General features: G+C 49.0%; 1 protein-coding gene and 1 non-coding gene across 6 annotated transcripts in view; one reads left to right on the forward strand and one right to left on the reverse strand.

Moving 5' to 3' along the window:
- The first annotated feature begins 3143 nt into the window (after positions 1–3143).
- Positions 3144–26111, forward strand: part of ZNF516 (zinc finger protein 516) — a 101744-nt gene continuing 78776 nt past the window's right edge. Inside the window, exon 1 of one of the 5 annotated variants that reach the window (XM_066246224.1) lies at positions 3144–3318. The gene's annotated coding sequence lies outside the window, so the exon portion shown is untranslated. Of the gene's footprint in view, positions 3319–3647; positions 3729–5393; positions 6587–6845; positions 6965–26111 lie in introns of those variants that run through there. The other 4 variants (XM_066246228.1, XM_066246225.1, XM_066246223.1 and 1 more) reach the window with 4 other exon arrangements.
- Positions 17164–17239, reverse strand: TRNAP-GGG (transfer RNA proline (anticodon GGG)). The gene has a single exon. It is a non-coding gene; the product is annotated as a tRNA-Pro (tRNA).

A 26111-nucleotide genomic window follows, 5' to 3' on the forward strand; every position in this document is an offset into this window, starting at 1 on the left:
ACAGCTACTTTCCATGTTTTTTTTGTTTTTTGGTTTTTTTTTTTTTTGCATTTTTCTGAAGCTGGAAACAGGGAGAGACAGTCAGACAGACTCCCGCATGCGCCCGACCGGGATTCACCCGGCACGCCCACCAGGGGCGACGCTCTGCCCACCAGGGGGCGATGCTCTGCCCATCCTGGGCATCGCCATGTTGCGACCAGAGCCACGCTAGCGCCTGGGGCAGAGGCCACACAGCCATCCCCAGCGCCCGGGCCATCTTTGCTCCAATGGAGCCTTGGCTGTGGGAGGGGAAGAGAGAGACAGAGAGGAAAGCGCGGCGGAGGGGTGGAGAAGCAAATGGGCGCTTCTCCTGTGTGCCCTGGCCGGGAATCGAACCCAGGTCCTCCGCACGCTAGGCCGACGCTCTACCGCTGAGCCAACCGGCCAGGGCTACTTTCCATGTTTGAAGATACTAAACAGTTGAAATTTTGACAATGTGAGATACGTTACAGGCATAGTAGGGGAACTCTCATTTACATATTTTGCTTTTATACCAATTTTCCCGTGAAACAGGCTACGAAGGGCATTGGCAGATGAACGAGGACGGGTGACTCTGTACCAGTGACTCAGAGCACATTTCGCCTGTCGTGATGGTTGCTCTGCCGGGTAACAGAGCCGGGCTAGCCGTCCAGCTGCCATTTTCCAGACAGAACCTGTTGGTCATCTCTCAGATTACACGCTCAGATTACTGTGTGCATTGTAAACACATATGGAAAAAAAAAAATTTCCTAAAAGCACCGTATTTCTGGAAACAGCCCTAGTTGTGAGTGAAATCACAGGTGGGTAGATGCACAGTAAAGGAGGCCAGTGCCAGAAATCACCATTGTCTGCGGAGGAGTCTGAAGGTTTGGTCGTCCTTTGTTGATCTAACTAATGCGTCAATTTTCAACCCATGGAAGTTTTTGGTACACTACTGTAGTAGTTTTCAACAGACCCTGGTATGCAGATGAATGTAGATTTTTTTTTTTTTTGTATTTTTCTGAAGCTGGAAACGGGGAGAGACAGTCAGACAGACTCCCGCATGCGCCCGACCGGGATCCACCCGGCACACCCACCAGGGGGCGACGCTCTGCCCACCAGGGGGTGATGCTCTGCCCCTCCGGGGCGTCGCTCTGTTGTGACCAGAGCCACTCTAGCGCCTGGGGCAGAGGCCACAGAGCCATCCCCAGCGCCCGGGCCATCTTTGCTCCAATGGAGCCTTGGCTGCGGGAGGGGAAGAGAGAGACAGAGAGGAAGGAGAGGGGGAGGGGTGGAGAAGCAGATGGGCGCCTCTCCTGTGTGCCCTGGCCAGGAATCGAACCCGGAACTTCTGCACGCCAGGCCGACGCTCTACCACTGAGCCAACTGGCCAGGGCCTGTTTTGTTTTTTAATCATCACCTCAAATCCACTTGAAAAGACTACAAAAAAAAAAGACTATTAAAATGTCAAGTATTCAAAGTTTAATCTCTTTATGGGTGATAACACCTATGTGTCATAATCTATTCATGTCTAGAGATGCCATTTAGATCCTCACTGTTCATTGACCTGGAGGACACTTTTATTTGTGCATTTTTACTGTGCGTTGTAATGAATGGTGGGCACGCGGATACTTTTCTGTGAATCAGACTGACTGCTCACGAGTACTTCCCACTGAGACGTTCAGGCCGGAACCAGCAACAATTGTCACCAGCCCTTACTGACCGTCTGTGCCTGCTTCTCCAGACCAGGGCAGGTCTTTGATCACCAAGGGGCTGACATGTTAGGATTCCGACTCCTTCTCTCCAAGGCTCTCAGCCCTCTCGTCCCCACCCCCACTCCCTCCACCGAAACACCCACATTGTACGCTGGCACGCGCGCGCGCACACACGTCGCCCGTGCAGAATGGCCCCTGTGTTTGGAGTCCGGCTTGGCAGGCACAAGCTCCTCCCTGGAAGCTGTGTGTAGTAGTTTCTGTTGTAAATACCCTAAGTTGGAGAGGCCCCCCGAGCTGCAGCTGCAGAGAGAGTGCTATTGAGAATGCTATCGAGCATTAGGCACCGGAGAAATGCCACCACGGAAGGTCTCGCCCGGACTGCAGCGCAGCTGGTGGAGCAGAGAGACGTCGAAGGTGGTGTCTTGGACGGAATCCATCCCCACTGCGGAGTTATCACGAGGAGAGAACAATATGGCCAGGAGCAGTGGGAGAGGACGCTTCCTCCTCCCCAGCTCCCCGCTGCGCCCCCACCGACAGTGGAGGGCACCCTCCTCGCCTTCCCCCACCTCCTTTCTTTCTTCCTTTCCACCTCCCCCAGCTTACCATTAATGCTTTTGGAGGTCAAACTGGGATTTTTTGTTGTTGTTCCCAGAGGCAATTTATTGCAACTAAATACGGCCCACGGGGGATTAAGTGGCTGGGGTGAAGAAATGGAGTTTTTGAAAAACAAAAATTAGAGTTGAACTTCAAGGATAAAAATAAAGACAACAGTCCTTTTAAAATTGCCTTATAGCGGAATCCGGGTTCTGAAGTCTTTCCAGAGGGACCCTTTGATCTTGGTTCAGGACTTATTGACATTGATATGCCGCATCTGAATACCCCCAACACATTTGCCAGGAAGTTGAGTAAATGCACCCCTCCAGGCCGTTTGCAAGGCACACGCCCTGGTACCGCCGTAAGGAGCCCCACAAATCGCTCTGGACTCAGTGCTCAGGTGCCCAAGCCGGCTAAGAGGTGCATCCCGACACGTCTGCACGTATGGATGCGTGCGTGTTATGTGTGGATCCGTGTGTGCGCGTAAACAGCTTCCCATAACTGGAGCTGTGGCGGCGGAGTCCTTAGGAGAAAGGGGCGACGACGAGCCGTTGGGATCGTGATTCAGGGCTATTAGGGGAAGAATGAGCTGCGTCTGAGTCATCGCGAGCTTCCAGACTTTCCCCGCAGTGTGGCAGAACTTTGTGCTGATGAGACAATAGTGGAGCGTGTGCGTTTCCTACAGGGCAGACCATTCCGGGGCTGGGGGAAACCTGGGGCCTACGCCGGGCCGCAGGGGCCCGGCCCCCTCCCCGCGCCGCGCAGCCCCCGGAGCCCGGCCGGCGCCGGGGTCCTAGTGGGGCGGGTGCGTCCGGGGCGCGCACGGGCGGCGCGGGGAGGGAGTCCGGTGCGTGGAGGGCTCCGCGCGCCCTCGCGCGTCCCCCGCGCCCGGGCGCAGCTGGCGCGGTCGGTCTAGCGCAGCGATCGGCTCCGCGCCACCGGCGCTCGGCTTAACCTTCAGAAGCGCGGGGCGTGCGCGTCCTCTTTCCCCGGCCGCCGCCTCCCCGCCAAGGTAGAGGACGCGGTAGGGGGGCGCCGCGGGCCCGCGAGGGGGCGGGGGGGCGCGGGGCCCCGCCCTGACCACGCCGTGGACTGCTGTGTGCTCCGTGGGTGGGGGGCGCCGGGGAGGGGCTCCCGAGCGCAGGGAGGGCGGCTGGGTTTTTCCTGCTGGTAATTGCTGGGCTCTGCAATTCTAGGAGAGGGAAGATGCAACTTCAGGAGGCGAGGCGTGCGCCGGGAGGTGGTTTTTACTGCAGTGGAGGGCCGGGGTGGGGGCCGGGGTGGGAGCGCGGAAGAGGCTCTGGCTTCGTACACTTCGTCAAAGGCGACGCGGGAGGAGGGGAGCTTGGATGCGCTCTCCGTCCATTAGGAGACAAAGAGCAAATTGCCTTACTTTAAAGTAAAACACGCTGGCTAATGAAGGTGGGTGATGGCGCTGCGGGGCCCGAGGAGCCGCTTCAATTATTAAGGATTTGGCTGATGGGATCGATGCAGAGAGCACCGCGCGCTGCTGCCTAGGGGATGTGTTTGCTTACGGCCGGGGGGGGGGGGGGGGCGTGGTGTTTGTCCTTCCCGCTCCCGTTTGCCTGCCTATCGGTGGGAGTGTATCAGTGACTCTAACATTAAAGAAGTGAGAGTCTGGAAGGGAAGTTAGGGCAAGGGTGGGGGCGAGGGTTCCCGCAATGACTCGGACAGAGGTGGGCAGAGGTGGTCCGGGTGGCAGGGACTCCTCGGAGAAGCACACAGCCAGGCTGGGGCAGGGGCTGTGGCGAGGGTGGGGTTAGAAGGAAGTATTGATCACAGTATATACTCGGGTATATGCAAGAAAAGAAAAGAAAAAAACAACCATGATGTGTGGTGGGGGTTGTGGGGGTGTGTGGGGAAAGGGCCTCGTCTTCCATTTCCAGGGAGAACTACCATACTGAATAGTTACGATCGGTGTTTAGATTAAGCCGCCTCGTCAAGTTTTAAAGAAACTTTGTATGGATAAGTTTGCTAAAAGCCAGAGAGTTGGGTATTTAAAACAGTGGTTTATGGAGGTAGGTGGCGCGATGACTATCAGCCCTGGTGGGCTGGGAAGCCAATGGACCCAGCAGTTAGGGACCAGGGAGACCCAGCCTATTACGGGAAAATGTGGGTCCCTAAGCCAGCCCCATTTATTATCAGCATTAATAAGCTCCCTACAGCAGACCAGGATCAGACCGGCAGCTTCTTGGTTGTGGATCTTGTATGTTACCCATTCCTCTGGGCTTGTTGATAATTACTTGGTCTCCGGTGTGCAAAGATGAACTCAGCCTTATTTTAAAATTATATTCCTTCTGTGCCTTATTTAATCCAGATGCACAAAAAAGCCATTTGCTGCTTCATTGTTGGTTTACATTTTTTGAAAAGCTGACTGGTGTAACCTGTGGAATTTGAAATGCAAATAAAAGCCTGTAGGATTGAGGCAGAACAAATCGGTGTTTATAAAGTGAAAAAAGATTTAATGTCTTTGAAATCATTGCAGAGGGGAAAAAAAGGGAAGGGAGGGAGTCATTTTTCAGGGAGTGAATTGTGGTGATGTCAGGTCTTTTTGGAAAAGATATTTTTAAGGTCTGAAACCTGGGTATCTAAAGTGCTTACAGGAAAAACAGATTACAAGATTAACATCTGTTAACATGATCGTTTATCTCCAGCCAAAAATAGGTCAGTTCTTAAGGAAACACGATTGCTGGCGCATGTTTAAATAAAATTAAAATGAGTTCATAAATTAGGACCCGCATTTTTTTAGAATCTGACCTGTAAAATACATTTTTTTATATATATATTTCGAGATCAATGAAAGGTCAAAAGTTCCTTGGATGTTGAGAACCGCTGTCCACCCTGCGTCCACCCCTCCCAGAAGGACCCCCTTCTCCTTATCCTAAGCTCCCTCTTTGCCCCCTCCCGGGATGGCTAATTTCCCTTTTCATCCATTGTGGAAGTACAAAATACACTTAAAATGGATATTGTCTGACGCCCGTATGAAAGAAGGAAACCCCTTCGTGCAGATGGCTAACTTTCAGAGCTCTGCTTTTCTTTCACCATTAAATGAAACGGTGGGGAGGGGGAAAAAAAGGAAACAGCCCTCGCAAAGTTTCCCTGCCCCTAAGTGAGAGTGACGGCTCTGCCGGCCAATCCGTAGCGGCTTTCTCCATCCCGGAGGTAATTTGGGGTGTGAGTGTGTGTGTGTGCGCGCGCGCGTGCATGCGCTCATGTGTCTGCACACTGTTAAGTCCCACCAGCCCCGCACATCCGCAGGCTCCTAATTTGCACAGCTGTATGCTGTAGACGTGGATCCACGCTTTTATCTGAGTCCCTGCAGTTCCTAGGGCAAGCCGCAGCCCAAATGGAGATCCTGCCTCCTCCAAGTGTCCTGTAAAGAATGGACACAAGAGGCGCTTTCGGATTCAAGTGGAAACCTGCAGAAAAGAGGAATGATGTGATCATGCTTCTTCTCAACAGCTGGGGGAATCGGCTTTTTCTACCTCGTTCCCACGCGGCAGGCGCGCCCTTGCGCGTCTGGAGCCCGTAAGATGCAGCCCACTCGACCGGCTCCATGTGCACAGAGGACGAGGACTGTTGAAACTGTGATGTTAACTCCGTACAAAAGTGAAGGCAGCGTGTACCTTCAGACTTCAAATTTTATTTTGTCTCCGGAAGTTGTCACTTAGTCCTTGGCAAATTCTAGAGTGTGGCCTGCTGCTGGTCAGTGAAAGTTCGGCGGACCACCGACTTAATGAGTGTGGAGCACGGGCCGCATCGCTCGCACCATGAGCACTTTCACGGGTGGAGAGCGTCACGGGCCGCCCCACGCTGGCCTACCAGCTTGATCTGGCACCAGTTTCCCTGGGAACGTTGGTAGTGGTGTGTGTGGAAGCGTGTGGACCAGACCAGGCTGTGTACCATCTCTTGTCACCGTTGCACTTGCTGGCCTGCCTCACTCCAGGATGGATGGTGATGCCCCAGGGCACGGGTTAAGGACCCACGTGTGCCCCTTCCTCCCCGGAGACCCCTGCTTGGAGATCCCTGGGAGGGACTCGCTCCAGGTCCACTGAGCCGGACTGAGATCACCTCAAGGCCCATGGACAACCCCAGGCGACCTTCGTTCTCCTTCTGTAACAACCTAACTCGGTTATGAGGCGGTGTCCAGCCCCACGCCTCCAACTTGGGCCGTTTCCGCCCCCCAAGGCGGAGTTGGATCCGATTCTGCCTCCCGTCCTCCCAGTGAGCTCGCCGGTTGAGGAATGGGCTGCAGTGGGGTGTGTAGCTGGATTAAATCATTCCTATTTTTGTATCTTCAAGCGTTTCGGCACTGGGTCTGGGGCACCGCGGGGTAGGCGTGGACCGGGTGGGGGCGGGTTGGGGCAGAAGCAGGGGGATCTACCTGCCCGCCTCGGGGGTGGGGGTGGGGGCGGTGGCAGCTTGTTGCTGGGCTTCCTGGGGGCGGGCCGTGGGCGGGGCGGCAGGGAGGGAGGTGGGGGAGGGCCCGGCCCTCGCCCCCGCCCCCGGCGCCCGCCCCCCGTCCCCCGTCCCCCGCCCCCGTCATGTGGAGCGGACGTCACACGCCTGCACTGTAACCCAAGAAGTGAAAGAGACGGGGACCCACGGCCCAACTTCTCACCGTAACAAAGGCGGGGGTCGGTGTGGGCCGGAGGGGGATCAGCTGGGGAGGGAGCGGGCAAGAGGAAGCGGTTCGGGGCGGGGGCTAGGGGGTGGGGCGGCGGGGGGGTAGGGGCCCGGCTGTGCGGGGTGGGGGTGGGGGTCTGCGCGGGGCGAGGGAATGGGGCCGGGCCTGGCCCGGAGTCCGTCGCGGGGCAGGCGTCTGTGCCTGGCCCGGGGGTCTGCGCCTGGCCTGAGGGTCTGCGTGGCAGAAGGGGTCGCGCTCCGGGGGCTCTGGCGCCTCGGAGGCCAGGTGATTGGTTTCTATTTTAAACTTCACTTTGTTCTGGCGGAGGTGGGGCGGTGGGAAAGGCGTGGCCCCCAGGAAGATTACATAAGTGTTCACACCTCATTCTGTCCGGGGTCTGGCATCCCGCGCGGATTTGGGTGGGAGGTCTGGGGTGCAATGACCCAGGCGCCTGGCGGGGGCCATTGCGCGTGGGTGTGTGTCCTGCGGTTAGACCTGACTCGACTGGGCTGGAGGAGCCCGGTGGACTGGGGGCCGCCTGGGAAGCCCAGATGTGCCCGTGGGCGTGGGCCGGGCCTGCCAGCTGGGCCCACTTCGTAACAAAGGGCAAGGCTACGGGACCCTCGGATGCGCACCGCACTGACCTAACAGCAGGTCACAAAAGGAACTTTAGAAGGTGGTCTTGATTAAACACTGCCCCCCCCCCCCCCCCCCCCGTGAACCTGCCATTAAGTCACCAATACTGATTAAAGATGATTTAAAAATGGATATACCTCCTGCTGTGGCTGCGTAATCAATACCCTTAAAGAATTCACCGGCGTCAATGCAGGGCGGGCTGTTCCCCCCAAACAGGACCTTCTCCAGATTATTTTTCAAGCCGCCCTGTGAATAGTATTGGGGTATTTTGGTGGAGGAATGTAAGTGCTACTTTAAGGAAGGAGGCATGCGTGCTATTTGATAGGGTACTCTTTTCTGCCGCGAAAGAAGCTCATTTTATCATTTGTTTGTTCCTCCTTCATTTTCTCTTGCATTTTTTTGATTGTGGCATCAAAAATCCCTGTTATTTAAATATACATATTTACCCAGACCAGCCAGAATTAAACATACCGCATGCCAGAGCTGCACAGTCAATGGGGAGTTCCCCCTCTTGGTCAAATTTGAGAGAGTTGGGTGCAGTGGGGGTGGTGCCTGGTCTGAGAGTTGGGTTGCAGGGAGGACATCTTTGGTTTCACAAGAGCGAGGGCCAGGCCATCTTGAATGGGCCCTAAGAGAAACTGAGCTTGCAGCCAGGCTGCTGGAGCATTTTGGTAATGGAATTAGACTTTGGATGTGTTAAGATAACACACGTAGCATGTTTGATATTTTTCTTAGTTGTTTGTGTGCGTAGGACTGACTTGTTTTCTTCAGCTTGCTGCTTTGAATAGGCTGAAACATTGAGAGCCCATGAATGTACATGTTCAACAAATAATAATCCCATAGGATGTGTGATAAAGTGACTCCGTTGGCCTGGGAATTGCTTCTCCAAAGTGAAACCAAACAGGGAAGTGCATGTTTGGTAGGCACTGTGTTCAGCAGTGGGAAGGCAGGGGTTTTTGCTTATTTTTGTTTTTCAGGGTCATTTTCCATAAGGCTGACTGTAACTGAAATTTACTGGCTGAAAAGAGCTTTAACTTTGGGATATATCACTGAGGACCTGTGAATCCTTGACTAAAAGGGGCCCGGGTTAATCCCCTGTATTTGTAAACAACCTTTAAAGTTGCCCTGACCAATTTAGAGACTCATGGGGTCTGAAAGCCCACGTCTCTAACTTGACAAGATGTTGTCCCAGAAACCAGCAGGCAGTGAATAGAATGCAGGGTTGATGGTGGAAAGAGGTCAAGGCTCAAAGCTCTGTTGTCTCCACTTCTGCCCTACTAAACTTAACCTTTATTTACCTTTCCTTGTTTCCTACCTGGGGATGTTTGAGTCTTGCAGGTGAAGCAGTTGATGTTGGGATGCATTGAACCAAGAGCAAGGAGGCTCCTTTAAAAAGGATGCTTTTTCAAACGGAGGTGTGTGCTCTCACAGATGGTTTATTAGCCTTACCAAATAGGGAAAAATGGTAATGTAACCCGGAGATTTAAGGAGGGTTTAGTCATGGATTGTTCTTGAAGAACCAGTACTCAGTGTATTGGGTTATGGGGGATTTTTGTTTATTCGATTTCAGAATACATATTGCTCTTAACTCATAATTTACCAGAAGGAATCTTTAAAAAATTTTTAAGGGAGTGTCTGGCTGTAAGGCTGCGTGGGGGCTGTGTTTAGAGTTTCAGCGGCATTATACCTTAATGCCACAGAAATAGGAAACTGAAATATAAGCTGATTACGTGCTGCAGGAAGGAGCTTGTCCAAACGTGTGTGCTTTTCCTTCTGTAACGTGCTTGTTCTCAGGGTTCAAGGTGGTGCTGTTTTGCTGTTTATTCCCTTTTCACTGGAGAAAAGGTGTGTGTGTGTGTGTGTGTGAATTATATAATAGAAAATGGCATTTTTCTTAAGAATGTACCTAGATTTCTGAGTGCGTGAGGCTTCTCAATCACACGTGAAGGAAACAATTAACTTTCTGATGGGCATTTGATGGCCAGATAGCTTGGAGGTGTCTCAGCAGTGGGCACAGAGTTAGGCAGAAGTCACAGAACCGATGGAGGAAAGCAGAAGAACGTTAACTTTATTTGATGGCTGTGTTCTACACGTTTGAATGTAGAAGGAACATTCCTTCTTCAAAAGCAGACATCTTCCGTGCTGTAAATGTTTACATACTTTAGCGCGTGGTTAGAGCTTCTGACACAGTTGATTTGTTCTTTCAAAAATACATCTCTTGGCTGCACTGAAGGTTGTTCACTACCCGTGGGCCCATGGGGGGGGGGGGCTTGCATGTGTTGGCCCAACCCTGAACCATGTTCCTCCTTGAGTGTGGGCTCACCTGCGGCCCAGGGAGCACCCAGCACCTTGAGCTGCCCCGGGTTGGCTTACCACATGGCACCTTTGACTTTTACTTCCAGGATTATTAATGTCAAAACCTGAAGAATTAATTGCGTTCCTGTCTTCAGCACCCAGACCCTGCAGTGGCTGGTGGTCAAAAAGTACATCTTGTATGGATTTGCGTTTTTCAAGTGAATTGCTCTGGTGGGATGCGGGTGGTTGGAAGACATCTCCTGGTGTCACGGAGATAGATGGCAGGTGGATGCAGCTGTGTGTGTGGAGTCTGGTGTGTGTGGACGGCTGACTGGCATCTACGGACTCTGTCCTCTTTGCCTGGGAGCTTAGGGAGCAGCAAATTGTTCCACTTCCTTCTGTGTGGGGCTCGGTGCTAAGGGGGCCCAGGAGCTAACTTCCATAACTGTGGTCTTCCTCTCCCTCACGCCTTCCCTGGGATTCTCACCTCCCAACTTGTCTGGCCAACAGTGTGTTGGCAGCCGCCTGTGAAGGCTTTTACTGTATCCTGTGGCAGCCTATTCCAGATTCAAGCTTTGGCCTTGGTCCTTTTTGGCCCCAGAAACAAGTGAGTTTGGGATGCGGGAGGTGGATAGTTCTCTTTGATGGTTGAGTGATTTCTGCTCTGAGCGGGGTGAGATTACACCCCCTCCGCACTTTCACCAGAGGTGGCAGAGTGACTTATAATGTGTGTGGGGGTCCTCTTTATCCTTGGACTCGGGCTGTGAATGATCCTAACAGTTTTCAGGAAAACTGGCAAATGGTGACACACCCCTTTCAGGAGAGCGGAATCAGATCAGATACTTAGGAAGAATTTATTAAACCAACCTTCTCTTTGGAAGACCAAAGAAAAACTTGTATGAACTTAAAACGTCTCCTCCACTTCTTTCAAAAGCATCTTTCTTCCCCACGAATTGTCTTCCACAGAGGACTGTTCTGGGGGGGAGGCATGACTTCGCTGTTGGAAGGGCACGTCCTCGGGCACTGTGAATGCGCTGCCTGTATTTGAGGACAGCCAGCTCCGAGGCTCGGTCTGTGGAGGGTGCTTGAGCGGCCTGGGGAATGAGCAGTTGTAACTGTCCGTTTGTGTCGTCTTTGTCCCTCGAATCTGGCCGCACGTGATTTGGAGCAGCTGCAGCTTTTCTTTGCGAAGCCAGCCTGGCTGTCCCGTGGATGTCCAGAACAAGAGGGTGTCCAATGGCGTGCCTTTGAATGATATGAAGTGTAAACCCATGCTGTTTCCCCAAAAAAGAAGACCTGACAATGAGGCTTCCCTTCCAGGGCCACTGAAAACCTCCAAGCAGGGGCAATCAGAAATGCGACTTTTTTTTTTTTAGCATGCAAACAGGTCAATACCTGTAGAGTAAGGGAGGAAGGAGCACCCCCCCCCCCAGGGGCCTAGAAAAATCAATTGTTTAAAAAAAGCAATGGCATCGGATGTGTACATACACTTTGCTGTTTACTTGAAATTTGAGTTCATTCTGGTCGATAGTCTTTCTGGGGTGTGTGTGTGTGTGGGGTGTGGGTATGTGTTGGCCAGGAGTTTAATCCACTTGTCCAACTCTCAAACTCACTTTGAGAGAAAGGTATCTTGTCAGACGGGGTGGTCCATAGGTAGGTTTATGGTCGTGAGAATGTGAAACACAGTTTATTCTTAATATTTATTTGCACTGCTCGCAAAAACTAGGGCATCAGGGACAGTGCAGAAGCTCCAGTCCTTTCAGCCTTTCTGTCTACTGCATGTTCACCAATGAAATAAAAGTTGGTTTTGCATCTCACCTGCCTAATCGAACAACTTCCTTTGACTTGTCCTTTGCTTTTCTGATGTTCTTGTTGAATGAAAAAAAATCAAGTGCTGCTTTTTTTTTATCGCTTCATATTAATTTTGAAATATCCCCTAATTTCTGTGAGTAGTAGTACATTGTCTTTCTCTTCCATGCAAGCCACTGTGAAATGACTTTTGCCCCACCCTGTATAGGATGGTGAAGTTTAGACAGTTCCTTGACTGAGGCTGGGGGGGAGAGACAACTATATTTTCTCTTCAAGAGCAGGATTAAGCTGGTGGTGTATTCCCTCTGAAGCAGGTAGACTCCTCTCTCTCACCATGGGGCACCCCAGGGAATTGCTGATGTCAGCTCTGCCCTGGGCTACAGCTGTCCTCCTATTTTCTTGCTCATTTGGGGGCTTGTGAGTGCAGGCGAAATGTGGTGTTGGCTTTCAGGGCCCTGTGAAAGAGAGACTTAGAAATTTGAGGTGCTGTTAAAACTCAGTATTTAACTGAGGTGCAGTATTTTTTTTTCCTTGGTGAAGAATTAAAACAACAACAACAACTTTTTTTTTCCAGCATTATTTTGCAACCCTCCCCAAACCCGCTCTTCTCTTTTCCCCCTATTGCAAGGAGAGGATGGTTGTTTAGGAATTTCCCTCTTTGTTTCAGAAAAGGGCAACAATGTGTCTGTCTCTGCCATCTGGCACTATTTAACCTCTGGTGCTCGGGCAACTGGGCCCGGTGCTGGCCAGTGATTTATTTTGGCATTTGAGAACATTGTCTGAAATTTATAGTGCGGGCGCAGGGCGCAGGGGAAGTTGTGACAGAGGCTGCCCCTGGCGCCTACAGCTTGTTGTTGGGCCCATGGGTTGGGGTGGTGAGCTAGTTAGTGTCTCTTGTAAGGTTCCCGAGATAAATTTTGTGGGAAATAGTTTGACGTTCAGTGCGGACGGGTTGAGTCAGTTCAGGCAATTGTGGAGCCCAGCGTGGGTGGTTAACATTTCTGCCAGTTGCAGACAGACTGAGGTTGGGCTGGTGAGAGAGTGCTTTCCCTGCTTCCTTCCTCATCGCTCAGTGAATTTAACCTCGAGCTCAGAAATAGGTTTTTTTTGTCCACCCCTTCAAGACTTGTTTTTTTTTTAAATAGATGGATGAATTGGCGAACATTCCTATTTCATAGTATTTTATTTTTTTCTGACTTTAATTTATTTTTTATTTTTATGGTTCCAGTTAATAACACAGTATTCTATTAGTTTTGGGTATCCAACCCAGCCATGAGACATTGTGTAACTTCCTAAGTGACCATCCAGGTGCATCTGGGATGGGTCTGACACCACAGGCAGTTACCACAATGTCATGGACTCTATTCCCTATGTTTTATACTCCACATCCTTGTGACGAGTCTGTGACTACGACTCTGTTTCATACTTTGAATCTTTGTGGTGCCCTGGCCCGGTAGCTCCGTTGGTTAGAGCGTCGTCCCCATATGCAAAGGTTGTCAGTTTGATCCCTGGTGAAGGTGTGTACAGAAACAGATTGATGTACGTGCCCTCTCTCTCTTTCTCTCTTTCTTCTTTCCTCTCTCTCTAAAAAATCAATAAAAAATGTTAAAAAGAAACTTTTGTGGTGCTGTTCTGGAGTGATCTGGAGGTAGCCCTGTAATGCCGTCGCTTACGGATGTGTTTTGAGTACCCAGGCTGTACACTTTTGCATTTTGGGGATTGGCTTGCATTTAATTCACAAGGGGACATCTTCAGCCACAACTCGGGGGGGGGGACCCCATGGAGACAGAGCTGCATGGAAGCCTCTCCCTGTGTTTTCCACGTCCCTGCAAGGCTATGGCCTCACTGCCCGTGCCCGCCCATCTCCGGGCCCCTTGCTGTGGATGGATCCATCTCATTAGCTCAAATCACACCCTGCTGCCCGGTTTTAAGGAAAGAAGTAAGCATATTGGTACTCCCTCCCGCATGTGCACCTGTCACAGGGCCTCCACACGCGCGCGAGGTGGGGCCTGGGTGTTGCTCGGAGAACCGCAGCCGTGGTCAGGAATGCGGCTTCGGGCGATGCATAATTTATATTGACATTATCAGTGATGCAGGGAGGGACACTTTTATGCCATTTGAGAAAATATCACCACTCACCTGGATAATCCTATCCCGTCCGATTCAGACTCATCACGCCAAGGCGTCTCTGTCTTTAGCGTGACTGTTGGCATCATGATGATCATTTTATCTCTTTGTCACGCCAGGCATCCTTGAACCTGTGTGATTGTGCTGAGGACCGCCCAGCCCAGCTGGGGGCTCATGTGGCTTCCTGGTTTCTGAAACGGGGCCGGGGGGGGGGGGGGCTTTCACTTTTTAAAATATGAGGTAAGGATGATGATTTCATGCCCAGAGCCAGCTTGGAGATTTGGACTGTTAGTAATTTCGAGCGTCAATGTACTTGCCGTGGTCACATGAACCTGGGGACAGGTCTGTGGAGTCGTGGGATAAGGAGGAGGATTAAAATTGTCCTCCATAAATTACCCTGGTGACAGAAAAGCAGAATCTGTTAATGGTTTTTTTAGGAAGATTGGCTTATTGGTGATTTTCTAGGTTGGTAAAAGATTATGACCTGTTTAGAATGTGAACTTTAGCAGGGAAGGTTAATTTTCCTAATAGCCACGCCTTTTTGTTCATGGTGTGTAGGACTTGGTTGCGGAAGGAGTTCCCTGCAGTTAGGATGCAAGGAGGGGGAGGGGTTTCTACGATCCCTGTTTGTTGTTCAACTAGAGACATGAAGGGACCGGGCCCACTGTGCATGTCAGGCTGTCTGGAAGTCTTATCTACTGTTCCCGGAATCTACAGGCCATTTTGGAAAGTACCTTAGATCCTTTGGGCCCCAGGGGCACCATTTTGGATGCTTCAGAGGGAATGGTTTACTACTGCACGGCCTCTGCCTGCCCGGAGCAGAGTTCACGTGGCACCTTACTCCAGAGTGTGGGTTTCATACCGGTATGAAGTGGTACTTGGATTCTGTGGAACGACCGTGAAGGAAAATGTTGATTTTCATCATTATTTACCTTTGTGGATTTCTATTTGGGCTTGTTTTAGAAGGTTAATATTGAGAGTTACGTATATGTTATAATGAGCAAGGAACTGAATGATGATTTTTTTGGAGTGAATTCTGGCATTGTACAGGTACTGAGATGCAGAAGGATTTGGGAACTCAGCCAAGGGCCTAGCGATGGACAGGGCTCTGATCCTGTTTTCTTCTTCTTTTCCAAGTGAGAGGAGGGGGGATAGATTCCCACATGTGCCCTGACTGGGATTCACCTGGCAGCTTCCATCTGTGGCTGATGTTTCACCCATCTGGGACAATGCTTAGCAATCGAACTATTGTTGGCGCCTGAGACAGAGACTCCAGGGAGCCATCCTCAGTGCCTGGGGCTGATGAACTTGGACCAGTTGAGCCATGGCTGTGGGAGGAGGAGAGAGAGAGAAAAAGGGGAGAGGGAGGGGTTGAGAAGAGAAGCAGATGGTTGCTTCTCCTCCGTGCTCTGACCAGGAATCAAACCCAGGACATCCACACACCAGGCAGATGCTCTAACACTGAGCCAGCCAGCCAGGGCAATCCCGTTTTCGTGAGTCCCAGGTTCCACCAGGGTGAATGTGCACAGGAAGCTGTGGGAACAGTCCACATTCCAGATGAGCTTGTTAAGAGTGGATCAGGTAGCAGAGAGTGCAGACCCAGGCCATGGCTGGGGATTGAGGAAGGAGTCAGTGCACTGTCCCTGCCTCCTGTGTGCCCTCTGATGCCCAGCTTGAGATCCAGAGAGAAGAACGTTGACTAAATTTTTTACATCGCTCAACAGGGATGTCGGATCAGTGTGAGAACTAGATGGACGGTCCCATTTCAAGGCAGCAGGGGTGGGGAGCTGAAACTCAGGAACCCCAGGCCATCAAAGACCCCGCAGCTGTTGGCACGGGCTTCCCAGTTCAGCTCAGGGGCCGGCCACACACGCTTTTTTGGGAAACCCAATGGTCATGCCCACACACAATCACTTTTTAAATTTATTATTATTATTATTATTTGTATTTTTCCAAAGTAAGAAGTGGGGGCAGCAGACAGACAGATTCCCGCATGCGTCTGATTGGGATCCACCCGCATGCCCACCAGGGGGCGATGCTATGCCCATCTGGGGCGTTGCTCCGTTGCAACCAGGGCCGTTCTAGCGCCTGAGGTGGAGGCGATGCAGCCGTCCTCAGAGCCTGAGCTAACTTTGCTCCAAAGGACCCTTGGCTGCGGGAGGGGAAGAGAGAAATAGAAAGGAGAGGGAGAAGGATGGAGAAGCAGATGGATGCTTCTCCTGTGTGCCCTGTCGGGGAATCAAACTTGGGACTTCTACACGCTGGGCTGACACTCTACTGCTGAGCCAACCGGCCAGGGCCCACAATCACTTTTTATGAGAATAGTAGATAGAGGAAGGAAATGACCAGCATAGGAGAGAAAGTCCTATAAGAAAAAAAGCCACCAAACGCTGGCAGGGAGAGGGGTCAGAGAAGACAGATGGTAGTTGAGATGGTTCCCTGCTTCTCTTGTGTGACCCTTTCCTGAGCGAAAGAACAATGAGTAGGTTGAGCCCCAGATTTAGAATGTGCTGTCCCTTCTCTGCACTGAGAACTGTCTCATTAATTACCAGAAACTCTATCCCAGGTAGTTTGTTACCTTTCTAGAAATTTCTCAAACTCCCTGATGACCTGTGTGAACTCAGACTGGCCTGAGTGGGTGCAGTCGGCGTCAGACTTGATGGTTCTCTTCCTCTATGAGAATGATGTGTGTGTCAGAGTTTTCGCAGCCCTGTCTGAGTCTCTGGTCATGAAATCTTGTCCTTTGCATGTGAGTTGCGACAGTTTGCTCCCGTATACCCACCTTTTTCCGTCAAGGGCGGGAGGTGCACTTGAGGGTACACTTTAGATAGGCAGTAAAACAAAAATGAAAACCAAGAAGAAATGGAATAAGAGGTCACGACAGAGGCGGGGGAGGGGGGCATATTACGGATCATAGTATTCCCTCCAGGGGGTGTACAGGAACCAAATGTCAGAATCCAGTAAATTTCCGGCAAGAAAAGCAAAGAGAGAAACATGGCCCTTATATGTTGAAGAGAAAGACAGAACTCCCATAAAACAAAAGGCTTTTTTTTTTTTTTTTGTATTTTTCTGAAGTTGGAAACGGAGAGGCAGTCAGACAGACTCCCACATGAGCCTGACCGGGATCCACCCAGCATGCCCACCAGGGGGTGATGCTCTGCCCATCTGGGGCATCGCTCTGTTGCAACCAGAGCCATTCTAGTGCCTGAGGCAGAGGCCATAGAGCCATCCCCAGTGCCCGGGGCCAACTTTGCTCCAATGGAGCCTCGGCTGCGGGAGGGGAAGAGAGAGAGAGGAAGGAGAGGGGGAGGGGTGGAGAAGCAGATGGGCGCCTCTCCTGTGTGCCCTGGCTGGGAATCGAACCCAGGATTCCTGCACCCCAGGCCGACGCTCTACCACTGAGCCAACCGGCAAGGGCCAAGGCTTTTTTTTTTTTTTTTAATGTCAAACCATAAGGAATCTTTTTTACATTGATTTTATCCTGACTGGTTATTGTATGTATTTTTACATAGACATATGTCTTCCGTAGTGTCCTCAGGTCCAATGCCACAGTGGCCCTTGGCAAAGCGGCAGCACAGGTATGAAGAACCAAGGCCCGTGAACAGAACGTGAGGCATGGAGAGTGAGTTTTTGAATCTCCATGATGGTGTGACCCAGGTTATTGGGCGTGACCATGTCCCATTTTATTGGAAGTTGAACGTTGACTCCTCATGACTGACTGTAGAGTTGAGTCGCCCTTGGTGAGGACCTGAACGAACAGCTAGCCCGCATGCGAGTAGCTCACCCGTTCTCTGCGCAGTCCTTCCCTGTCTGCAAACACCCACCAGACGCCAGCCTTTCTCCACATTCTCGGTCTCTGTGCCTCATCCCAGTGAGAGGGCCGGGAGTCCCGCCAGTTCCTGTCCCCCACGGAGACACTGGGTCCGGCATGATTTGCTCACCTGGTCACAGTACCATGGCTGGGTTGGCTGAGGGGACCATGTTTTGGACAGTCACCCTGAGTTCCGGTTTTCCTCACTCCTGTTCAGACGTGTAGAGTTTATTTGCGTTCTTGGTCTGTGCCATCTGGAGTTATATCATGTGATGGAAGACCAAGGTCCCCTCTTTTGCCCCCCCCCCCTCTCCTAAGTGGCTGGGGTCACCGATGAGCCACCCAGGAGGAGATGGGAGTTGCTGTGTGGTGTCCTGAGATCGAATGCGTATGGTGACCGTATCTTCTGTGAAGACAAACAGAGGTATTGAGGGACCCATCAAGAAGGAGAAATGTCTAGAAGAGTCGGAGGTTTTGAAGCAGGGAAACAGTGTTCCAGCCAGCCGGAAGGATGCAGCCCCGCCCTGGTCCCCTGACCCTCTGCTTCTCTCTCCTCCTGTTCTCCAGTGCGGCTTAGGGAGTGTCCCCTCTCTGTGCTCCGGAAACTGGGGGGGGTCTGTATTTCCAAAACTCTAGGGCAGGGGTCACTGACGTTTTCTGTGAGGGGCCAGATGCTAAATATTTTGGGCCCCGTGGGCTCACATCTCTGATGGCATTACCCAGTGGAGGCTCATGGCGCGGGAGCAACAAAAGACTGCTCACCAGCAAATAGATGCCCTTCGTTGGGGGACTTGCACTGGATGTTGTTCATGGGCCACAAAATACTATTACTTTTTGATTTTGTTCCAACTGCTTAAGAATGTGAAAACCATTTGTAGCTTGCTCGCTTTACCAGAACAGGTGTTTGTGCAGGGTCTGGCTTATTGGCCGTGGTCGGCTGACCTGCGGGGACCGAGTAGCCTGACAGAAATACGATGCACCTGTCATTGGAGATTTTCTGGCGACCATGTGAAAAGTGGTTAAAGAAATGGGGGAAAGTCACATTCATACGTTTTTCTGTAGCCTAATGGTTCCACGCTACTTGTGCACCTAGGTGACGTGCAAATGATTACCGAGATATCTTTTCTTTTACATGCAGTCGGGGAAATCTGGTGTGCCGTTCATGCGTACAGCTCCTCTCCATTTGGACTCTGCCTCTTTGGTCCCCACAGGGGGCTGAGATGATGGACCCGTTTGGGGAGCCCCCACCGTAACCTTAGCCAGGTGCTGAAGTTGAGTCAGAAATCTCCACTCTGCAAGTTCAGCCATTTCTACACAAGGACATTGAGGGAGAGATGTTACTTTGGAACTATCTCAGTTCAATTCTAGCAGTTTCCTTAGACCTCTTTGGGGTCCATGCCAGGAGCCCAGGGTGGCTGTGTGGGGCACCATGCAGGAGGGTGGGACCGGGCCCCACGGCGGGTCGGCCCCCCTGAGTCCTGGGTAAGTTGGCTGAGGGTGCTCTTGGGCAAAGACCCACCTGTGTAGGTAGGTGTCTTCCCTGTGTTTCTCGTGGCCGGCCCCCCACCTCTGGTACGATGTCCAGGGAGAGAGGAACCGAGGGAAAACGCAGACTCTGTGTTGGACCAGCCTCCGGTCAGAGTGAGTCTGGGCCACGTCCTTCACCGTTCAGGTGTGAAATAGGCTGGCGACAGAGAGTGAGAGGTGCTCTGGGGTGAAGGGAGACACAGTCCTTGGTAACAACCAGTTCCAGCACAGACCCTGTGATGGTTGGTGTTATTCTCTGTCTCATCCAGCGGTGACTTTACCTCCAGTGTCAAACCAGCATAAGCAGTCTGGTTATTTCTAATCTTTGTGCTTAAAAAAAAAAAAAATGTTGACCCTGCCCTGTTGGCTCAGCGCTAAAGCATCGGCTTGGCATATCGAAGTCCTGGTTTCGATTCCCGGCCAGGGCACACAGGAGAAGCGCCCATCTGCTTCTCCACCCCTCCCCCTCTCCTTCCTCTCTGTCTCTCTCTTCCCCTCCCACAGCCAAGGCTCCATTGGAGCAAAGTTGGCCCGGGCGCTGGGGATGGCTCCATGGCCTCTGCCTCAGGTGCTAGAATGACTCCGGTCGCAGCAGAGCAACGCCCCAGAGGGGCAGAGCATCGCCCCCTAGTGGGCATGCTGAGTGGATCCCGGTTGGGCACATGTAGGAGTCTGTCTACTCCCCTCTTTTTGAAGAGTTGAGCATGGTGGTCACGTGGAACGAGGTAGATGTTATAGTTTGGTTCCCCTCACGATGTAGAAGGCACATGCACAGAATGAGGCCGCTGTCCCCGTGGCTTGGACTTAAGGTGCACCAGCCGTGAGGACCAGAAGATGTGAGCGGGTGATGGCTTTTCAAGCCTCCCTCCACGCTCCTCACGGACCAGTGCACCTGCTGCTGTGGGGTTCCCCCCACCCCTGGTCTTGTCCCTGAGACCTGGGATATGGTGGTTGCCTCAGAAGTCAGCGCGCCGCCCATTCTGCGTAAGAGCTGGGGAAGGGCCCACGGTCAGGGTTCTCACTTAGCGAGGTTGTGTGGAGGCTACCACCTTCCTTCCGTGGCGTGGATCTGGAATGCACATATGTCATCAGGCCTTTCTAAGGAGCTCGTTGAACTAGAGTAATATTAATATTCAATAATAATAAAAGTGACTACCACTCCACCCCCCCAGCAAAAAAGGATTGCAAGCAGTATGGCTCAGAAAAGCTGTTTCTCAGAAGGAAAAGGAAATAGCTCTGGCAAGGCAAACCAGTCTTCTTTTTTTTTTTTTAAATAAATTTTTATTAATGGTAATGGGATGACATTAATAAATCAGGGTACATATATTCAAAGAAAACATGTCTAGGTTATTTTGTCATTAAATTATGTTGCATACCCCTCGCCCAAAGTCAGATTGTCCTCCGCCACCCTCTATCTAGTTCTCTGTGCCCCTCCCCCTCCCCCTAACTCTCTCCCTCCCTCCCTCCCATGTCCTCCCTCCCCCCACCCCTGGTAACCACCACACTCTTGTCCATGTCTCTTAGTCTCGTTTTTATGTTCCACCAATATATGGAATCATGTAATTCTTGTTTTTTTCTGATTTACTTATTTCACTCCGTATAATGTTATCAAGATCCCACCATTTTGCTGTAAATGATCTGATGTCATCATTTCTTATGGCTGAGTAGTATTCCATAGTGTATATGTGCCACATCTTCCTTATCCAGTCTTCTATTGAAGGGCTTTTTGGTTGTTTCCATGTATTGGCCACTGTGAACAGTGCTGCAATGAACATGGGGCTACATGTGTCTTTACGTATCAATGTTTCTGAGGTTTTGGGGTATATACCCAGTAGAGGGATTGCTGGGTCATAAGGTAGTTCTATTTTTAGTTTTTTGAGGAACCACCATACTTTCCTCCATAATGGTTGTACTACTTTACAGTCCCACCAACAGTGGATGAGAGTTCCCTTTTCTCCGCAGCCTCTCCAACATTTGCTATTACCCGTCTTGTTGATAATAGCTAATCTAACAGGGGTGAGGTGGTATCTCATTGTAGTTTTGATTTGCATTTCTCTAATAACTAATGAAGCTGAGCATCTTTTCATATATCTGTTGGCCATTTGTATCTCTTCCTGGGAGAAGTGTCTGTTCATGTCCTCTTCCCGTTTTTTTATTGGATTGTTTGTTTGTTTGTTGTTGAGTTTTATGAGTTCTTTGTAAATTTTGGATATTAGGCCCTTATCTGAGCTGTTTGAAAATATCATTTCCCATTTAGTTGGCTGTCTGTTTATTTTGATATCAGTTTCTCTTGCTGAGCAAAAACTTTTTATTCTGATGTAGTCCCATTCATTTATCTTTGCCTTCACTTCTCTTGCCATTGGAGTCAAGTTCATAAAATGTTCTTTAAAACCCAGGTCCATGATTTTAGTATCTATGTCTTCTTCTATGTACTTTATTGTTTCAGGTCTTATATTTAGGTCTTTGATCCATTTTGAATTAATTTTAGTACACGGGGACAGGCTGTAGTCGAGTTTCATTCTTTTGCATGTGGCTTTCCAGTTTTCCCAACACCATTTGTTGAAGAGGCTTTCTTTTCTCCATTGTGTGTTGTTGGCCCCTTTATCAAAGATTATTTGACCATATATATGTGGTTTTATTTCTGGGCTTTCTATTCTGTTCCATTGGTCTGAGTGTCTATTTTTCTGCCAATACCATGCTGTTTTGATTATCGTGGCCCTATAATATAGTTTAAAGTCAGGTATTGTAATGCCCCCAGCTTCATTCTTTTTCCTTAGGATTGTTTTGGCTATTTGGGGTTTTTTATAGTTCCATATAAATCTGATGATTTTTTGTTCCATTTCTTTAAAAAATCTCATAGGAATTTTGATGGGAATTGCATTAAATTTATTGCTTTGGGTAATATGGCCATTGTAATTATATTTATTCTTCCTATCCAAGAACAAGGAATATTTTTCCATCTCATTGTGTCTTTTTCTATTTCTCTTAATAATGCCTTGTAGTTTTCGTTATATAGGTCCTTTACATTCTTTGTTATGTTTATTCCTAGGTATTTTATTTTTTTTGTTGCAATCGTGAAGGGGATTATTTTTTTGAGTTCGTTTTCTAATATTTCATTGTTGGCATATAGAAAGGCTATGGACTTTTGTATGTTAATTTTGTATCCTGCGACCTTACTGTATTGGTTTATTATTTCTAATAATCTTTTTGTGGAGTCCTTCGGGTTTTCGATGTATAGGATCATATCATCAGCAAAAAGTGATATACCTTTACTTCTTCTTTTCCGATATGGATGCCTTTTATTTCTTTGTCTTGTCTGATTGCACTGGCCAGAACTTCTAGCACCATGTTAAATAAGAGAGTGGCCAACCCTGTCTTGTTCCTGATTTAAGGTAGAAAGTCCTCAGTTTTATGCCGTTTAATATGATGTTGGCTGATGGTTTATCATATATGGCCTTTATCATGTTGAGATATTTTCCTTCTATACCCATTTTCTTGAGAGTCTTAAACATAAAATTGTGTTGTATTTTATCAAAAGCCTTTTCTGCATCTATTGATAAGATCATGTGGTTTTTGTTCTTTGTTTTGTTGATATGGTGTATTACGTTAACCGTTTTGCGTATGTTGAACCATCCTTGAGATTCTGGGATGAATCCCACTTGATCATGATGTATTATTTTTTTAATATGTTGTTGTATTCGGTTTGCCAGTATTTTGTTTAATATTTTAGCATCTGTATTCATTAGAGATATTGGTCTGTAGTTTTCTTTCTTTGTGCCATCCTTGCCAGTTTTTGGTATGAGGGTTATGTTGGCCTCATAAAATGTGTTTGGAAGTATTGCTTCTTCTTCAATTTTTTGGAAGACTTTGAGTAGAATAGGAACCAAGTCTTCTTTGAATGTTTGATAGAATTCACTAGTATAACCATCTGGGCCTGGACTTTTATTTTTGGGGAGGTTTTTAATAGTTTTTTCTATTTCCTCCCTGCTGATTGGTCTATTTAGGCTTTCTGCTTCTTCATGACTCAGTCTAGGAAGGTTGTATTGTTGTAGGAATTTATCCATTTCTTCTAGATTGTTGTATTTGGTGGCATATAATTTTTCATAGTATTCTACAATAATTCTTTGTATATCTATGATGTCTGTGGTGATCTCTCCTCTTTCATTTTGGATTTTATTTATTTGAGTCCTGTGCCTTTTTTCCTTGGTGAGTCTTGCCAAGGGTTTGTCAATTTTGTTGATCTTTTCAAAGAACCAGCTCCTTGTTTTATTGATTTTTTCTATAGTTTTTCTGTTCTCTATTTCATTTATTTCTGCTCTGATTTTTATTATCTCCTTTCTTCGGCTGGTTTTGGGTTGTCTTTGTTCTTCTTTTTCTAGTTCCTTAAGGTGTGAAGTTAAGTGGTTTACTTCGGCTCTTTCTTGTTTGTTCATATAGGCCTGAAGTGATATGAACTTTCCTCTTATTATTCCTTTTGCTGCATCCCAGAGATTCTGATATGTCGTATTTTCATTTTCATTTGTCTGTATATATCTTTTGATCTCTGCGCTTATTTCTTCTTTGACCCATTCATTTTTTAGAAGTATGTTGTTTAGTTTCCACATTTTTGTGGTTTTTCCCCCTCTTTTTTGCAGTTGAATTCTAGTTTCAAGGCTTTATGATCAGAAAATATGCTTGGTACAATTTCAGTTTTTCTAAATTTGCTGATATTGTCTTTGTGGCCCAACATATGGTCAATTCTTGAGAATGTTCCATGTACACTAGAGAAAAATGTATACTCTGTCGCTTTGGGATGAAGTGTCCTGTAGATGTCTATCATATCCATGTGTTCTAGTATTTCGTTTAAAGCCACTATATCTTTATTGATTCTCTGTTTGGATGACCGATCTAGAGCCGTCAGCGGTGTATTGAGGTCTCCAAGTATGATTGTATTTTTGTTAGTTTTTGTTTTAAGGTCAATAAGTAGCTGTCTTATATATTTTGGTGCTCCTTGGTTTGGTGCATATATATTAAGGATTGTTATGTCTTCTTGATTCAACTTCCCCTTAATCATTATGAAATGACTATTTTTGTCTCTGAGTACTTTTTCTGTCTTGTAGTCAGCATTATTAGATATGAGTATTGCTACACCTGCTTTTTTTTGGGTGTTGTTTGCTTGGAGTATTGTTTTCCAGCCTTTCACTTTGAATTTGTTTTTATCCTTGTTGCTTAGATGTGTTTCTTGTAGGCAGCATATAGTTGGATTTTCTTTTTTAATCCATTCTGCTACTCTGTGTCTTTTTATTGGTAAGTTTAATCCATTTACATTTAGTGTGATTATTAATATTTGTGGGTTCCCTACTGCCATTTTGTAAATTGCTTTCTGTTAGTTTTGTATCTTGTTTGATTCTTCTCTTTTGTTTTTCTATCATTTGTTTTTGTTTGTTTGTGTTCCATACTTTCCTCTGTTGCTATCTTTTTTAAGTCAATTGTTTTTGTGGTGGTTTTTTCAAGGGTACAAACCAGTCTTCTTTAAAAGGATGCTTTTTTGCAAGGAGATGAGGGCTGAGGACATTGTAATGAATCTCGTTCATGTGCACTGTATTGGTGAGTATGGTTCCTGTATTGTTCCCGGGCTCCTAGGAATTACAGTGAGCTACACGGAGGAAGGTTTCAGGGGTCCTGCCTCGGCGGTGTAACTGGGCCAGTGTGTGGGTGCTGGGGAGTGTGTTTGGGGGAGTCTGGAAGGCAGGCGGCAGGGAGGGAATTCATCAGTGTACAAGTGTGGGAGAATCACGGTGTGTTGGTACATTATTGTGGGCCTCAATGTAGGCCCGGAACGCTGGACTGGTTTTTTGGAGATGGAGCTAAGAAGCTAAAGCTAGTCTTGCTCCTCATGTGGCCCCAGACGTCTGTTCTGTTGGGCGATTCCATTTTGTCCCATTTTCAAGGTGAGACAGTTACATTGCTACTCATTCCGGGGCTGGTCCCGTTCTTTGCGACAGGGTGTGTGGCTCACCTCTCCTCCCTTGCCTGTAAGTCCAGGGGTTCAGCTCAACAAGTTGATTATTTTGACTGAGGGTCAAAGTTCCATTCCTCCCCCCTATCAATCACTGAAATGCTGCTTTCGATAGGGAGCCGGTATGGAGACAGACGGGGGTTGGCGGGGGCAGTTTTGTTTACCGTCCTGCCCGTGGAATGGCCGTATCAGCGTTCAGCCAACTTATCAGATTTTTATTTTTTAATAAGATTGGCCAGCATTTCGGTGGAATGACAAAGTCCACAGCAGCGTGGTTCAGCCATGATACATTGTGCTGCTTATATTTTCGTGTGTCTGTGGCTCAGCCAAACAGCGCTTGGCAAACACGGGCAAAAGGGTATTTCTGCGCCGAGTAGAAAGACCAGCCTTCCACGTACAGGTCACGGTTAGGGTGGGACCTAAAAATGCTCCAGAGAGTTTTGCAAAAATCCACGTGTCTCGACAAGTTAGATTGCATCAATGAGCCCTTATCTCGAAAATGATTTCAGCCTCCTTAGCCGGTCACCCCCTATTGGCCATCCATGGCGGGAGGGTTAGGGAGGAGGCCAGGAGCTTAGGCGATTTCCACCTGGTCATGTGAAATTTATAGGTGTTCAGTTGCCCAAGGATCTGCTCATCAGATGAGACTTGGGCATCGCTGTCAATGAAAGTGTTTTGATGAAAACAGCCCTTTATTAGCTGGTCTGGGAAATTAGTGGGAAATCAGTAGCCCCCCGGGGGGCTTCCTGTTCAGTTGCTCAGGTCAGACTTTCATTTTCCCCTTGCAAGTCACTTTATTTAATTCGCTTTAAGATGTCCGAAGTTGAGCCCTGTCTCTGAGTGGGAGGAATCATCTTTGTGCTGGGTGGGAATAGGCGTGCTCCCTTCTTGCACGCCCATCTGTCACAACTTTGCTGCTCCTGCAGAAAATCCCTTTGCTGGCTGAGCCTTGGG

This window comes from Saccopteryx bilineata, chromosome 11 (genome assembly GCF_036850765.1).
Source record: "Saccopteryx bilineata isolate mSacBil1 chromosome 11, mSacBil1_pri_phased_curated, whole genome shotgun sequence".
NCBI classification, from domain to species: Eukaryota; Metazoa; Chordata; class Mammalia; order Chiroptera; family Emballonuridae; genus Saccopteryx; species Saccopteryx bilineata.